Genomic DNA, 17312 nt, shown 5'->3' on the forward strand with positions numbered 1-17312 from the left:
ACTTTCTAGCAGTCGTTCGTGGCCACCTGTGGTTTCCCGTGAGTCACCTCGCTGTGCCCCCTGCCCAGAGTGGGAACCCTGGCTGCGCACGCCCTCAAATATCTGCAGATGCGGTTCATAATCGCCATAGGGCCCGTGACATACCCAGGAATAAGTCTAAAAAGAAATGCGCGACCTGGCGCGGTGGCTCACGCCTGTAATGCCAGCACTTTGGGAGGCCTAAGGCGGGCGGATCAGGTGAGGTGAGGAGTTCGAGACCAGCCTGGCCAACATAGCGAAACCCCGTCTCCACTAAAAATGCAAAAAGATTAGCCGTGCTTAGTGGTGGGCGCCTGTAATCCCGGCTACTCGGGAGACTGAGACAGGAGAATCGCTTGAACCTGAGAGGTGGAGGTTGCAGTGAGCCGAGATCGCGTCATTGCACTCCAGTCTGGGTGACGGGACAAGAGTGAAACTCCGTCTCAGAAAAAAAAAAAGAAAAAGGGAAATGCGCAAGATCCCACCCCCTACTTCCCACCCTTTTTTTTTTTTTTTTTTTTTTTTTTGAGACGGAGTCTTCACTCTGTCGCCCAGGCTGGAGTGCAGTGGCGAGATATCGGCCAACTGCAACCTCTGCCTCCCAGGTTCAAGCGATTCTCCTCTCTCAGCCTCCTGGGGGAGTAGCTGGGATTACAGGCACCTGCCACCACGCCCGGCTAATTTTTGTATTTTTAGTAGAAATGGGATTTTGCTATGCTACCCAGGCAGGTCTCGAACTCCTGACATAAAGTGATTCGGCCACCCAAAGTGCTGGGATTACAGGCGTAAGCCACCGCACCCAGCCAAAATCCCATTTTTTAAAACTCTAATCTAAACCTTGACTGTAGGACCTAAAAGGAGTTCAAACTAAATTTAAAAAATAAACTACCCCATTCCTACGTGGAAGCAAAGTTGTAAATACATAAATTATTTACAAGTCGGTGTGTAAAATGATGTAATCCCAATCAAAATGCCAACAGGGTTTGGCACGCCTGTGCGTGCCTGCAATCCCAACACTGTGGGAGGCCGAGGAGGGAGGCTTGCTTGAGCCCCGAGGAGGAAGCTGCTAGTGAGTGGTGCACTCCAGCCTGGGCCACAGAGGGAGACCTTGTCTCTTAAAAAAAAAAAAAAAGTCAGCTGGGCGCGGTGACTCACACCTGTAATCCCAGCACTTTAGGAGGTCAAGGCAGGCAGACCACCTGAGGTCAGGACTTCGAGACTAGCCTGGCCAACATGGTGAAACTCCCTCTTTACAAAAATTAGGCCAGGCGAGGTGGCTCCTGCCTGTAATCAGAGCACTTTGGGAGGCCGAGGCAGGCGGATAATTTGAAGTCAGGAGTTCGAGACCAGCCTGGCCAACACGGCAAAACCCTGTCTCTACTAAAAGTACAAAAATTGGCGGGGCGCCGTGGCTCATGCCTGTAATCCCAGCACTTTGGGAGGCTGAAGCGGGTGAATCACGAGGTCGGGAGTTCGAGACCAGCCTGGCCAACATGGTGAAACCCTGTCTCTACTGAAAATACAAAAATTAGCTGGGTGTAGTGGCACATGCCTGCAATCCCAGCTACTTGGATGGCTACGGTAGGAGAATCGCTTGAACCCAGGAGGCAGAGGTTGCAGTGAGCCAAGATTGCACCACTGCACCCAGCCTGGGCGACAGAGTGAGCCTGCATCTTAAACAAAAAACAAAAAAACACAATTACCAGCCGAGTGTAGTGGTGTATGCCTGTAATCCCAGCTACTATGGAGGCTGAGGCAGGAGAATGCTTGAACTTGGGAGGCAGAGGTTGCAGTGAGCTGAGATCGTGCCACCGCACTCCAGCCTAGGCAAGACAGCAAGAGTCCGTCTCAAAAAAAAAAAAAAAAGAACAGAACCAAACAGCAAATATGTGAAAATGATACACTTTGGTGTGGCTGAGATCCTTGGGTCTTTTTCTCTCTACTTTTAGGTATGCTTGAAAAATCTTACTAAAATACATACAAAAATTAGCCAGGTATGGTGGCAGGCCCCTGTAGTCCCAGCTACTCGGGAGGCTGAGGCAGGAGAATTGCTTGAACCCAGGAGGTGGGGATTGCAGTGAGCTGAGATCGCACCACTGCACTCCAGCCTGAGCGACAGAGTGAGACTCTGTCTCAAAAATAAAAAAAGAAAAAAAAACTTACTAAAATATATATATATATATATATATAAAGAAAACCGGCCGGGCACATGGCTCATGCCTGTAATCCCAGCACTTTGGGAGGCCGAGGTGGGTGGATCACTTGAGGTTGAGAGTTCGAGACCAGCCTGACCAACATGAAGAACCCTCATCTCTACTAAAAATACAAAAATTAGCCAGGCGTGGTGGCGCATGCCTGTAATCCCGGCTGCTCGGGAGGCTGAGGCAAGAGTATCACTTGAATCTGGGAGGCAGAGGTTTTGGTGAGCTGAGATCGTGCCATTGCACTCCAGCTCGGGCAACAAGAGCAAAACTCCATCTCAAAAAAAAAGAAAAAAAGAAAAGCCACTAGTTTAGGCCTTTTGGAGCAGAGAAATTCTTCTGGCTTGAGTCTCCAAGGTGGTTTTGCATGCTCCCATGACCTATCCAAGCAGTGGGGGTGATGGGGTTGGCACTGGCCACTTTGGGAGGGCAAGAAGGCGTCACCCTGAGGAGTGGGTTCAGATGCCAGCATCACTCATCCCCATGACAGATATTTGCTGGAATTTTAGAATATTCTTTTCTATTTGATTCCAGTAGTCTTGTGGTTTTGTTTTTACTGTTAGCTCTGAATACTACTTGGAATTTGGTTTTAGAAACAGTGTGAGGTCTGGATTCAATTTACCCATTTCCTCGTATACACGGAAATCCCAACCTTACTGAGGAGTCTATCTTTTTTCCTCACTGATTTGAGATCTGCCCCCGACTTGGCTCTGTTCTTTTAGTTTGGGGTGTTGTTTGTTTTGTTTTATCTTGGAGGTTCTCTGGCATTGCTGGAACACAGCCCCTGAGCCTGTCAGAATCAGTTCTCCTCCCTTCCTGCCCAAAGGTAACCATTACCCAGCTTTGGATGGTCATCAGTGCCAAACAGATTTTATACTATCCATATACAATGTACACTATTGTTTTGCATGTTTGAAAACTATACATAAATGACCTCATACCTAACCTTCTACCATGTGCTTTGAGCCACACACCTGGCCTGCAAGGCCTTCTGTGACTCACCTCCCCTCTTGGCCACCACACTGTCTTTGTAAGAGGCAAGTCACTGCTTCCTGCCACACTCAGGGGCGTAGAAAGCTGCACTCCTGGAGAGAGGGTTTGGGAACGCACTGAGAAGCATCACCAGCCACACACCTTACCCACCCAGAGAAACACACGTGGTTGGTGGTGGTTGTTGGTTGGACTTGCGATCGCCAGCACTAGGAGCTCTGCAGACTTCTGAGAGGGGAAGCCAGCACCAGCATGCCGCACGCAGCCAGAAGGAGATGGTCCTGGAGATGGAGAAGGGTCTGGGGAGCATACACTGCCTGCTCCAGTGCAAGAGAATGTTTTAGTTTTGTTTTGTTTTTGAGACGGAGTCTCGCATTGTTTTCCGGGCTGGAGTGCAGTGGCGCGATCTTGGCTCACTGCAATCTTCTCCTCCCAGGTTCAAGCGATTCTCCTGCCTCAGCCTCCCAAGTAGCTGGGATTACAGGTGCCTGCCCCCATGCCCAGAAAATTTTTTGTATTTTTAGTAGAGACAGGGTTTCATTATGTTGATCAGACTGGTCTCGAACTCCTGACCTCAGGTGATCCACCTGCCTTGGCCTCCCAAAGTGCTGGGATTACAAACACGAGCCACCACGTCCGGGCTTTTTTGTTGTTGTTTTTGAGATAGAGCCTTCATCTGTTGCCCAGACTGGAGTGCAATGGCGCGATCTCGGCTCACTGCAACCTCCACCTCCCAGGTTCAAGCAATTCTCCTGCCTTAGCTTCCCGAGTAGCTGGGATTACAGGCATGCACCACCACGCCTGGCTAATTTTGTATTTTTAGTAGAGATGGGGTTTCGCCATGTTGGCCAGGCTGGTCTGGAACTCCTGACCTCGTGATCCACCTGCCTCGGCCTCCCAAAGTGCGGGGATTACAGGCATGAGCCACCGCACCCGGCCTTGCCACACACTTTTAAAGAACCAGACTCACAAGAAGTCTGTCAGGACAGCACCAAGGGGATGGTGTTGAGCTATTCATGAAGGACCCACTCTTGTGATCCAATCCCCTCCCACCAGCCCCACCTCCCACACTGGAGATTACAGTTCCACATGAGATTTGGTTGAGGAAACAGATCCAAGCCATATCAGGTGGACTTTTTCAGCAGAGATGATGGAAGTGAGAAGATGATGGAATGATGTCTTGAAGGTGCTGAAGAAAAACAGCACCAAACTAAATTCTGTGTTGGGTGTGGGCAGTGTAGGCCCCTCCTCTGGCCTTCTCCCCATCCAGCTGCTGAACGTGGTGGCAGGTGCCTGTAATCCCAGCTACTTGGGAGGCTGAGGCAGGAGAATGGCGTGAACCCGGGAGGAGGAGCTTGAGCCGAGATTGTGCCACTGCACTCCTGCCTGGGCAACAGGGTGAGACTATGTCTCAAAAAAAAAAAAAAAGAAATTAGGCCAGGCGTGGTTGCTCATGGCCAGCTCAGTGCCGGTAAACCCAGCACTTTGGGAGGCTGAGGTGGGCACATCACGAAGTCAGGAGTTCCAGACTAGCCTGACCAACATGGTGAAACTCCATCCCTACTAAAAATACAAAAATTAGGCCAGTCGCAGTTGCTCATGCCTGTAATCCCAGCACTTTGGGAGGCTGTGGTGGGCGGATCACGGAGTCAAGAGTTTCAGACCAGCCTGGCCAACATGGTGAAACCCCGTCTCTCTAAAAATACAAAAATTAGCCGGGCATGGTGGTACGGACCTGTAATTACAGCTACTCGGGAGGCTGAGGCAGGAGAATGGCTTGAACCCGGGAGGCGGAGGTTGTAGTGAGCTGAGATCACGCCCCTGCACTCCAGCCTGGGTGACAGAGTGAGACTCCATCTCAAAAACAAAAACAAAAAAAGTGTGCGGCACCACCACCAGATGTGGTGGCTCACACCTGTAATTCCAGCACTTTGGGAGGCCAAGGCTGGAGTGCAGTGGCGCAATCTCGGCTTACTGCAAGCTCCGCCTCCTGGGTTCACACCATTCTCCTGCCTCAGCCTCCCAACTAGCTGGGATTACAGGCGCCCGCCACCACACCTGGCTAATTTTTTTTTTTTTTTTAATTTTTATTTTTAGTAGAGATGAGGTTTCACTGTGTCAGCCAGGATGGTCTCGATCTCCTGACCTCGTGATCCACCCGCCTCGGCCTCCCAAAGTGCTGGGATTACAGGCACCCGCCACCATGCCCAGCTAATTTTGTTTTTGTTTTTAGTAGAGACGGGGTTTCACCATGTTAGCCAGGATGATCTCGATCTCCTGACCTCGTGATCCTCCTGTCTTGGCCTCCCAAAGTGCTAGGATGACAGGCGTGAGCCACCACGCCCAGCCCAGTTCTGGAATTTTTATATGATTCTTTTTCTACAGATTCCAATTTTCTGATTAAATTCTCCATCTTAATTTTTCTTGAACATATTGATCACATTTTAAGGTACGTACTACTAATTCATTATTATTATTATTTCTGAGACAGAGTCTCACTCTGTTGCTCAGGCTGGAGTGCAGTGGTGAGATCTCGGCTCACTGTAACCTCTGCCTCCCAGGTTCAAGTGATTCTCCTGCCTCAGCCTGCTGAGTAGCTGGGACTACAGGCGCGCCACCACACCAGCTAATTTTTTTGTATTTTTAGTAGAGATGGGGGTTTCACTGTGTTAGCCAGGATGGTCTCGATCTCCTGACCTTGTGATCCTCCCACCTTGGCCTCCCAAAGTTCTGGGAATACAGGCGTGAGCCACCATGCCCGGCCTGTACTAGTAATTTCAATACTTGGCAACCTATGGATTTATGTCTGTTGTTTATTCTTGGTTTATATGATCCTGTTTCCTGGCATACCTGGTAATTTTAGAATAAATGATCATTGTGACTAAAAGCTGTAGAGGTTCTGGGGAATATTCTTGTTACCCAAGGAACATTTATTTTTCTCTTTTTTTTTTTTTTTTGAGACAGAGTCTCACTCTGTCACCCAGGCTGGAGTGCAGTGGCATGATCTCAGCTCACTGCAACCTCTGCCTCCCAGGTTCAAGCAATTCTCCTATCTCAGCTTCCCGAGTAGCTGGGATTACAGATGCACACAACATTTCTTTTTCTTTTTCTTTTTTTGGAGACAGAGTCTTGCTCTGTCACCCAGGCTGAAGTGGAGTGCAATGGCGCCATCTCAGCTCGCTGCAACCTCTGCCTCCCTGGTCCAAGCGATTCTCCTGCCTCAGCCTCCCGAGCAGCTGGGATTACAGGCTCCTGCCACCAAGCCTGGCTAATTTTTTGTATTTTTAGTAGAGATGGGGTTTTGTCATGTTGGCCAGGCTGGTCTCGAACTCCTGACCTCAGGTGATCCACCCGCCTTGGCCTCCCCAAGTGCTGGAATTAGAGGCCTGAGCCGCTGTGCCTGGCCAGTTTTTTGTTTTTTTTTTTTTCCTTCTTTTTTGGTTCAGACAGGGTCTCACTCTGTCGCCAAGGCTGGAGTGCAGTGGCACAATCATGACTCACTGTAGCTTTACTCTCCTGAGCTCAAGTGATGCTCCTGCCTCAGCCTCCAGAGCAGCTGGAGTTACAGGCATACACCATCCCCCTTAGCTAATTTTTAAATTTCTTTGTAGAGACAGGATCTCACTATGTTGCTCGGGTTGGCCTTGAACTCCTGGGCCCATGCAATCCTCCTGCCTTAGTTTCCCAAAGTGTTGGGATTACAGGCATGAGCCACTACACTCGGGCAATACTTTTTTTTTTTCTTTGAGACTGAGTTTCACTCTTGTTGTCCAGGCTGGAGTGCAATGGTGCCATCTTGGCTCACCGCAACCTCTGCCTCCTGGGTTCAAGTGATTCTCCTGCCTCAACCTCCCGAGTAGGTGGGATTACAGGTATGTACCACCACACCTGGCTAATTTTGTATTTTTAGTAGAGACGAGGTTTCTCCATGTTGATCAGCTCAGTCTCGAACTCCCGACCTCAGGTGATCTGCCCACTTCAACCTCCCAAAGTGCTGGAATTACAGGTGTGAGCCACTGCACCCGGCCTATGTTTATTTTTTTAGATTTCATAATTTCCCTTTTATTTTTTGACCCAAGTGTTATTTGATAAGTGTACACACCCATGCAAGTAAGATGATAAACAGTTAATGCCTATAATGCCCAAATTCTGGGAGGCTAAAGTGGGAGGATCACCTGAGCCCAGGAGTTTGAGACCACCCTGGGTAACATAGTGAGATCGTGTCTCTATAAAAAAATTTTAAAAATTAGCTAGGCATGATGGTGCATGCCTGTAGTCCCAGCTACTTGGGAGGCTGAGGTGGGAGGATTGCTTGAGCCAGGGAGTTTGAGGCTGCAGTGAGCTATGAATGTGCCATTACACTCCAGCTTGCGTGACAGAGGGAGATGCTGTCTCCATAAATAAATAGAATAAAAGGATCTAACACCTCAAAAAGGGTCCTCATGCCCTTTCACATCCATGTGCCTGATTTTGATTATTTTTGTCTTTCTCTTTTTTTCATCATTTTAGAGTCTTATCAGTTTTACTGACCTTCTCAAAGAGATTTTCAATTTGGTGTATTGATTTTTCTCTATTGTCTCCCTTCTTTCCCACCCTCCCTCCCTCCCTTCCTCCCTCCCTTCCTTTCTTCCTTCTTCCTTCCTTCCTTTCATTCTTTCTGTCTTTCCTTCCTGATAGAGTCTTGCCTGGAGTGCAGTGGCACAATCTCAGCTCACAGCAACCTCTCCTTCTTGGGCTCAAGCAATCATTCTACCTCAGCATTCTAGGTAGCTGGGATTACAGGTGCACACCACCACGCCTGGCTAATTTTGCCATGTTGCCCAGGTTGGTCTCAAACTCAGGTCTCAAACCTCCCAAAGTGCTGGGATTACAGGCGTGAGCCACTGTGCATGGCCCTATTTCGTTAATTTCTGCTCTCATTTTTGTTAGATCCTTCTTTCTGCTTAATTTGGTTCAATTTGTTCCCTTTTTCTAGTTTCTTCGTTTTTTAAAAATTGAGATAGTGTCTCCTTCTGTCACACAAGCTGGAGTGCAGTAGCATAATCAAGCCTCACTGCAGACTCTACCTCCTGGGCTCAGGTGATCCTCCCACCTCAGCCTCCCGAGTAGCTGGAACTACAGGCATGTGCCATCACACCCAGATAATTTTTTCTGTAGAGATGGGTTTTTGCCTCATTGCCCAGGCTGGTCTGGAACTCCTGGGCTCAAGTGAGCCACCCACCTTGGCCTCCCAAAGTGCTGGAATTATAGGCATGAGTCACCGCTCCTGGCCCTTTTTCTAGGTTGTTTTTTTTTTTTTTTTTTTTTTTGAGACAGAGTCTCGCTCTATCACCCAGGCCGGAGTTCAGTGGTGCCATCTTAGTTCACTGCAACTTCTGCCTCCCAGGTTCAAGTGATTCTGTTGCCTCAGCCTCCCAAATAGCCTGGATTATAGGCATGCACCACCACGCCCAGCTAATTTTTGTATTTTTAGTAGAGACAGGGTTTCACCATGTTGGCCAGGCTGGTCCCAAACTCCTGACCTCAAGTGATCCACCTGTCTTGGCCTCCCAAAGTGTTGAGATTATAGGCATGAGCCAACGCACCGGCCCCTTTTTCTAGTTTTTTTGTTTGTTTGTTTTTTAATTTTATTTGTATAATTTTTTGAGGTGGAGTCTTGCTCTGTCAACCAGGCTGGAGTGCAGTGGTGCGATCTTGGCTCACTGCAAGCTCTGCCTCCCGGGTTCATGCCATTCTCCTGCCTCAGCCTCCCTAGTAGCTGGGACTACAGGCACCCGCTACCACGCCCAGCTAATTTTTTGTATTTTTAGTTGAGACAGGGTTTCACTGTGCTAGCCAGGATGGTCTCAATCTCCCGTCTCAGCCTCCCAAAGTGCTGGGATTACAGGTGTGAGCCACCACGCTCGGCCATGCCTGGCTAATATTTTGTATTTTTTTCTTTTCTTATTTTTTTTGAGACGGAGTCTCGCGCTGTGTCACCCAGGCTGGAGTGCAGTGGCGCGATCTCGGCTCACTGCAAGCTCCGCCTCCCAGGTTCACGCCATTCTCCTGCCTCAGCCTCCGAGTAGCTGGGACTACAGGCGCCCGCCACCACGCCCGGCTAGTTTTTTGTATTTTTAGTAGAGACGGGGTTTCACCATGTTAGCCAGGATGGTCTCGATCTCCTGACCTCGTGATCCGCCCGTCTCGGCCTCCCAAAGTGCTGGGATTACAGGCTTGAGCCACCGCGCCCGGCCCAATATTTTGTATTTTTAGTAGAGATGGGGTTTCACCGTGTTAGCCAGGATGGTCTCGATCTTCTGACCTCGTGATCTTCCCGCCTCAGCCTCCCAAAGTGCTAGGATTACAGGCATGAGCCACCGCACCTGGCCTTTTTCTAGTTTTTTAAGGTGAAAGATGAGATCATTGATTTAAGATCTTTCTTTTATAAATAGGCATTTTATTGCCATAATTCTCCCTGTAATTACTACTTTAGCTGAATCCTGCACATTTCAATATGCTGTGTTTTCATTTTCATTCAGCTCAAGATTCTCTCCACTCGTAACTTCCTCTCGGATCCAACGGTTATTAGGAAGTGTATTGTTTTGTTTCTAAATAGTCGGGGATTTTTCAAATATCTATTATTGATTTCTATGCAAAATGCTCTCTGTCCATGACGACATTTCATCCTCATGGCAACACTAGCTTGCAGACACTGTAGTCTCCATTTTATGGAGGGAACCCCTGAGGATGTGAGGGGCTATGAGCCCCAAATTTCATAGCCAGTAGGTGACAAAGCCAGAATCCAATATGAGTCTGTATGGCCACTGGATCCTTGCTCTCACCTGACAGACTAGAGGAGTTCTTTCCTGCACTCCCTCACCAAAGCCTGTGAGGTGCCTGCAGGTGCAGGGGGCGGCATGCCTCCCAGGCCACAGGGCCAAGTCAGGCGGTACAGGACTGGACTTTCATTGGCCAGAGGAGCACAGGGTGGGGAAGACAACACCCACGACGGTAAGAGGTTTAAAAGGTGTGGCTCTGGCCAGGCTCGGTGGCTCACAACTGTAATCCCAGCCCTCTGGGAGGCGGAGGAGGGCAGATCACGAGGTCAAGAGATCAAGACCACCCTGGCCAACATGGTGAAACCCTGTCTCTACTAAAAATACAAAAATTAGCTGGGTGTGGTGGCAGTTGCCTGTAGTCCCAGCTACTCAGGAGGCTGAGGCAGGAGAATCGCTTGAACCTGGGAGGTAGAGGTTACAGTGAGACGAGATGGCGTCATTGCACTTCAGCCTGGGCAATGAGAGCGAAACTCTGTCTCCAAATAAGATAAAATAAAATAAAATAAAAAGGGGGTGGCTCTATTGGGCAATGGCCCAAGGTGGGTGCTGCCAGAACTAAGCCTTTGCTCAGATGGGCTGCTGCTAGAGCAGGGGTGCTATGGTCTGAACGTGCATTGTAGTAGTCCATTTTCGCACTGCTGATAAAGACATACGCAAGACTGGGCAATTAACAAACAAAAGAGGTTTATTGGACCTATGGTTCCACAGAGCCTCTGTGAGACTGCAGAGGCCTCACAATCATGGAGGAAGGCAAGGAGGACCAAGTCATGTCTTAAGAGGATGGCAGCAGGAAGAGAGAGAGAGCTTCTGCAGGGAAACTCCTCCTTGTAAAACCATCAGATCCCATGAGACTTATTCTCAGTCACAAGAACAGCTTGGGAAAGACCTGCCCCCATGATTCAATTACCTCCCACCAGGTCCCTCCATAACATGTGAGAATTCAAGATGAGATCTGGGTGGGTACCCAGAGCCAAATCATAGCATATGTGTTCCCCCAAAGTCCATATGTTGAAGTCCTTGCCCCAAGGTGATGGTTTTAGAGAGGTGGGGCCTTTGGGAGATGAGGTCATGAGGGCTGATTCCCTCATGAGTGGGATTCATGTCCTCAGAAAAGTGGCTGGCTGGGCACAGTGGCTCACATCTGTGATCTCAGCACTTTGGGAGGCCGAGGAGGGAGGATTGCTTGAGTCCAGGAGTTTGAGACCAGCCTAAGCAACATGGCGAAACCCTGACTCTACAAAAACTATGAAAACTTAGCCGGTTGTGGTGGCATGTGTCTGTAGTCCTAGCTACTTGGGAAGCTGAGGCAGGAGGATTGTTTGAGCCCAGAAGGTTGAGGCTGCAGTGAGTTGAGATCACACCCCTCCACTCCAGCCTGGGCGACAGATTGAGAACCTGTCTCAAAGAAAAAAGAAACAAGAAAAAAGAAAAAACGTGACTGGAGGGAGCTTGTCTGCTGCTTCCCCCATGTGAGGATGCAGGAAGAGGGCGCCGTCCATGAACCAGGAAGTGGCCCTCGCCAGACAGGGCATCTGCCAGCACCATGCTGAGAAATGAATTATGGTTCATAAGCCACTTGGACTGTGGTGGTTTGCCGTTGCAGTGTGAACCAACTGAGGCAGGGAGTAAGGCTCCCTACGTGACGTGAAGGCATAAAGAATGGAGCCAGCTTAGAGGGAGAATGCGGGGAACTGCCCTGGGGACTGGTTAGGTGCCCCCTGCCGCAAGCGCCCCGGGAAGCTTGGAAACATTTAGGAGTGACTGACAAGCTCAAAGAGTCAAGCAAGGGCGGCCGAGGGGCACCAGTGACCTCAGAGCACCCACACTGGGCACCCAGCACAGGCTCCTGGTGCTCAGGGTCCTCTGTATTCCTCATTCAGCCCTGTGAGGCAGGACCCTCACCTGCACCTCGCCAAAGAGGACGCTGCAAACGTGCAGTGGTCTCTGCTCTGGCTGTAAACAGGGAGAGGCTGTGGGCTTCCCCTAGACCTGACTCCAGCACACAGCAGCAGAGCAGGGCCCAGGCTGGGGGTGCAGGGCAGGAACATTCCTGCAAAGGGGGCCCCAGAGAGCTGGAAAGTAACATAGGTGTTGCACTGAAATGAGAGAATTGCTTTAATCTGAATTGAACACGCTCTTAAAACTTAGACCAGGAAGGATTTCCTTTTCTCAGGGCCTGAGAAAAATGACCTGACCAGCGGGGTTCGAGTTTTGAAGGACACGCCTAGGCACCTGCAAACTTCCCCCTCCTGGAGGCTTTCTTCATTCGTGGTGTCTTTTGTGTTTTGGGGTTTTTTTGTTTTGTTTTGTTTTGTTTCGTTTTGTTTTTGACACTCAGTCTTGCTCTGTCCCCCAGGCTGGAGTGCAGTGGCGCCATCTCGGCGTACCGCAATCTCCACCTCCTGGGTTCAAGCGATTCTCCTGCCTCAGCCTCCCAAGTAGCTAGGATTACAGGCGCCTGCCACTGCGCCCAGCTAATTTTTGTATTTTTTTTTTTTTTAAGACGGAGTCTTGCTCTGTTGCCCAGGCTGGAGCGCAGTGGCGCGATCTCGGCTCACTGCAAGCTCCGCCTCCTGGGTTCACGCCATTCTCCTGCCTCAGCCTCCCGAGTAGCTGGGACTACAGGCACCGCCACCACGCCCAGCTAATTTTTTGTATTTTTAGTAGAGATGGGGTTTCACCGTGTTAGCCAGGATGGTCTTGATCTACTGACCTTGTGATCTGCCCGCCTCAGCCTTCCAAAGTGCTGGGATTACAGGCGTGAGCCACCGCGCCCGGCCTAATTTTTGTATTTTTAGTAGAGTCAGGGTTCCATCATGTTGACCAGCCTCGTCTTGAACTCCTGACCTCAAATGATCCATCTGCCTTGGCTTCCCAAAGTGCCGGGATTACAGGCGTGAGCCACCATGCCCAGCCTCGTCGTGTTTTTTACTTTCTCTCATTTGTGGTGCTTTGACATCTTGGGGTCTCGTGGACCTAGGGAGGGACTGCCCCTCCCAGGGTTAGCTAATTCCTAGAGACAGCAGACCACTTGCCTCCTCTAAGTATGCCTTATTCACTTTTTTTTTGTTTTAGACAGGATCTCACTCTTGTCACCCAGGCTGGAGTGCAGTGGTGTGATCATAGCTCACTGTCATTTCAAACACCTGGGCTCAAGAGATCCTTTGGCCCCAGCCTCCCAAAGTACTGAGATCACAGGCTTGGGCCACCGTGCAGGCTGAGCATGCCTTTGATATGCAGAGCGACCATCATGAGTCCCACCTGCTTCCTTTCATCAGGCTCCTGCATTCTAGAACACTAGCCCCCTGCCCTAAATCACCCCAGGGCCAGGTACCAGATAGCTAGATACCACCCCCCAGCCCAGAGCCCACTGAAATTACCCAGTTCTAATTCTGCTCAGCTTGCCTACTCTGCCTTGCCTGGAAAATGGCAATAAAGGCCTTGCCCAGCCTTTCCCTTCACCCCCTCTCTGTCCTGACTGGCCCTGGGTGCTTCCCCATGTGCCCCTCCTCCTGGGAACTGTGAGTAATAAACTCCTCTTTCAAAGGCAGTTGTCTCTGTGTCTGTCATCTTTTATCACATTTGATTAAAATAACTCCTGGGTACTCTTAACAGCACTGTACCCCACGCAGTAGTTAGCAGGGGAACCGGGCAGGGCAGGGTGTGCAAGCTTCTGTGGCCTTCTCACCTTCTCACCTGCTGCCTGGCCTTGGGCAAGTGCTTCAGTCTCTCTAGGTTTCTATTTCCTCATCTGCATAACAGGGATAAGAGCAGTCCACCCTAGCACTGCGGGGTACGCTGGAGGACATGTGTCTGGTAGACAGACTGCTCAGAAGGCAAGTCCCCGTTCCTGTCTGTTCCCCGCAACTTGAGTGAGACTTGGTGAGGCTCCAGTCCACCTTCCACCACAGAAGTCAAGGGCCAGGCCGGGACGGTGGCTCACGCCTGTCATCCCAGCACATTGGGAGGCAGAGGCAGGAGGATAGCTTGAGCCCAGGAGTTTGAGACAAGCCTGGGCAACAAAGTGAAATCCCTGTCTCTACAAAAAATGTAAAAATTAGCTGTGCGTGGTGGTGCGTGCCTATAGTTCAGCTACTTGGGAGGCTGAGGCAGGAGAATCATTTGAGCCCAGGCGACTGAGGCTGCAGTGAGTTATGATCACACCACTGCACTCCAGCCTGAGCCCCAGCGTGAGACTCTGTCTCTAAAAAAAACAATTAGGCTGGGCACAGTGGCTCACACCTATAATCCCAGCACTTTGTGCGGCCGAGGTGAGAGGACTGATTGAGCCCAGGAGTTTGAGACCAGCCTGGCAAATAGGGCAAAATAGCGTCTGTAACAAAAATACAAAAATTAGCCAGGTGTGGTGGTACATGCCCGTGGTCCCAGCTACTCGGGAGGCTGAAGAGGGAGGATTGCCTGAGCCCAGGAGATGGAAGTTGCAGCGAGCTGAGATGGCACCATTGCACTCCAGCCTGGGCGACAGAGGCACATTCTGTCCTTTCTTTTTTTTTTTTTGAGATGGAGTCTTGCTCTGTCGTCCAGGCTGGAGTACAGTGGTGCAGTCTCAGCTCACTGCAGCCTCCACCTCCCGGGTTCAAGTGATTCTTCCGCCTCAGCCTTCTGAGTAGCTGGGATTACAGGTGCACGCCACCATGCCTGGCTAATTTTTGTATTTTTAGTAGAGACGGGGTTTCACCATGGTGGTCAGGCTGGTCTGTAACTCCTGACCTCATGATCCGCCTGCCTCAGCCTCCCAAAGTGTTGCGATTACAGGTGTGAGCCACCGCGCCCGGCCACAACTCTGTCTCTAAATAAATAAATAATGTTTTAAAACCCGCCAGGCGTGGTAGCTCACACCTGCAATCCCAGCACTTAGGGAGGCCGAGGCAGGCGGATCATGAGGTCAGGAGATCAAGACCATCCTGGCTAACATGGTGAAACCCTGTCTCTACTAAAAACACAAAAAATTAGCCAGGCGTGGTGGCGGGCGCCTGTAGTCCCAGCTACTCAGGAGGCTGAGGCAGGAGAATGGCGTGAGTCCGGAAGGCAGAGCTTGCAGTGAGTCGAGATAGCACCACTGCACTACAGAGGGAGACTCTGTCTCAACAAACAAACAAACAAACAAACAAACCCTTAGGGGCCCAGCGCAGTGGCTCACACTTGTAATCCCAGCACTTCGCGAGGCTGAGGCAGGAGGATAGTTTGAGTCCAGGAGATCCGAGCTGCAGCGAGCCATGATGGCACCACTGGACTCCAGCCTGTTTGACAGAGCAAGACCCTGTCAAGAAAACAAAAGAAAAAAAAGAAAAACAAAACCTAACAAAACCAGAAATCCATCCCGCACGAAGAGCCCTGAGGTTGGGTCTTGGCTGACACGTGTTGCGGTAATTGCTGTTCTGATGTCTGTGAATGTCCTTGGCTGATTTCTGTATTAGGGCGTGGGTGTTTTCCTTTCTTTTCTAATGTTTAAGTTATGTCCTGGCTTACTGTGATAATATTCTATTGCGGGAAAGACAGAAGTATTAAAATTTATGCATCAAGGTCCCTCTTATTCTTGGGGCTCAGGATAACCACAGTCAAGAGGGGAGAGTTTTACTCCAGAATCCAGGTCAGGCTGTGCTCAACTTTACATCCTGATTTGTCACACAATCACATATCATGAGACTTTCCCCATGCTGCTAAAACTGAGGCAGTCTTCCGTTTAGCTGGTTATTTCATGTCCCATGGGGTGGATGTGCCAGGGCAAGTTTTGTCATTTTCCCAGGACCGGACATTCCTTTCTGTAAGTGTTGCTGTTTGAAATATCTCACACACCTGGACCTGCGTCCCTGTTGACATTTCCAGTGTCACCTGCAGGATGCCATGGGATACCCATGAGCCCAGGCAAATCTTCCAAGATGCTGCCAAGCCACTCTCTAGGGCTGCTCTAGGTCCTGCTCCAGGTGCCGGGTGAAGGAGCTGCGCTGCCTGTACCTAACCCAGGAGGGGAGCAGCGTGCAGGACACTGAAGATGTCCTCACAACCTTAGGTCTGTATTAGGTCTAGATTAGCCTGTATCAAAGAGAAGGTGTTATGTACATCTTTTCTTTTTTTTCTTTCTCTTTTTTTTTTTAGACAAAGTCTCACTCTGTTGCCCAGGCTGGAGTGCAGTGGCACGATCTTGGCTCACTGCAACCTCCGCCTCCCAGGTTCAAGCAATTCTCCTGTCTCAGCCTCCCAAGTAGCTGGGACTATAGGTGCCTGCCACCACACCCGGCTAATTTTTGTATTTTTAGTAGAGACGGGGTTTCACCATATTGGTCAGGTTAGTCTTGAACTCCTGACCTCCGGTGATCTGCCCATCTCGGCCTACTAAAGTGCTGGGATTACAGATGTGAGCCACTGCGCCCAGCCATGTGCATCTTTTTATAATTTACAATTCCTGATAGTAGTGACAACTGTCTCACTTGTTCTTTTGTGAATCTTTTGTAGCTTCTCTAACCATTTTCCACTGGGAATTTTTTAATGGTCTTATGGACTTGTATGATTTCCTTTGATATTAAGAATGTTACCCTGGTGAGCTGGGCATGGTGGCTCACGCCTGTAATCCCAGCACTTTGGGAGGCCGAGGTGGGTGGATCACGAGGTCAGGAGATCGAGACCATCCTGGCTAACGTGGTGAAACCCCATCTCTATTAAAGATACAAAAAATTAGCCAGGTGTGGTGGCAGATGCCTATAGTCCCAGCTACTCAGGAGGCTGAGGCAGGAGAATGGTGTGAACCCAGGAAGCAGAGCTTGCAGTGAGCTGAGATCATGCCACTGCACTCCAGCCTGGGCGACAGGCAGAGCAAGACTCTGTCTCAAAAGAAAAGAAAAGAAAAGAAAAGAAAAGAAAAGAAAAGAATGTTACCCTAGTGAAACATTCAGTATTCTTACAAAGATCATCCTCGGTAGTTTGTTGCATGGGGTGAGGGTTCCCTTTGTTCATTTGGTTTTTTTAGGACGGGGTGCAGCCCCAGTCAGATGGCGCCCGACTCTCCAGCCGGTGGCAGCTCACCCTGCTGTGGTTTGATTTTCCCTCCACAGTTAACGCATGTTCATCGTGGAGAAAATAGGAGATAAAGGTAAGGAAAAAGGAGAAACCAAATCAATGGAATCCCCACCACACAGAGATACTTTCTTAATACTTTGGATTAATTTGTACCCTGTCAATATTTTTCTACACCTGAAAATAGGTGTTTTACATGTATAATCACTAACATGTAAATACATACTTTTTTTTTTTTTTTTTTTTTTTT

The 17312-nt window shown here is 49.7% G+C and overlaps 1 protein-coding gene across 1 annotated transcript in view; it reads right to left on the reverse strand.

The window, feature by feature from the left end:
• BRF1 (BRF1, RNA polymerase III transcription initiation factor subunit) overlaps positions 1 to 17312 on the reverse strand; it is a 101475-nt gene that overhangs the window by 83132 nt on the left and 1031 nt on the right. The window lies entirely within an intron of this gene.

The sequence above is a fragment of the Theropithecus gelada genome, chromosome 7b, assembly GCF_003255815.1.
Source record: "Theropithecus gelada isolate Dixy chromosome 7b, Tgel_1.0, whole genome shotgun sequence".
Lineage (NCBI taxonomy): Eukaryota > Metazoa > Chordata > Mammalia > Primates > Cercopithecidae > Theropithecus > Theropithecus gelada.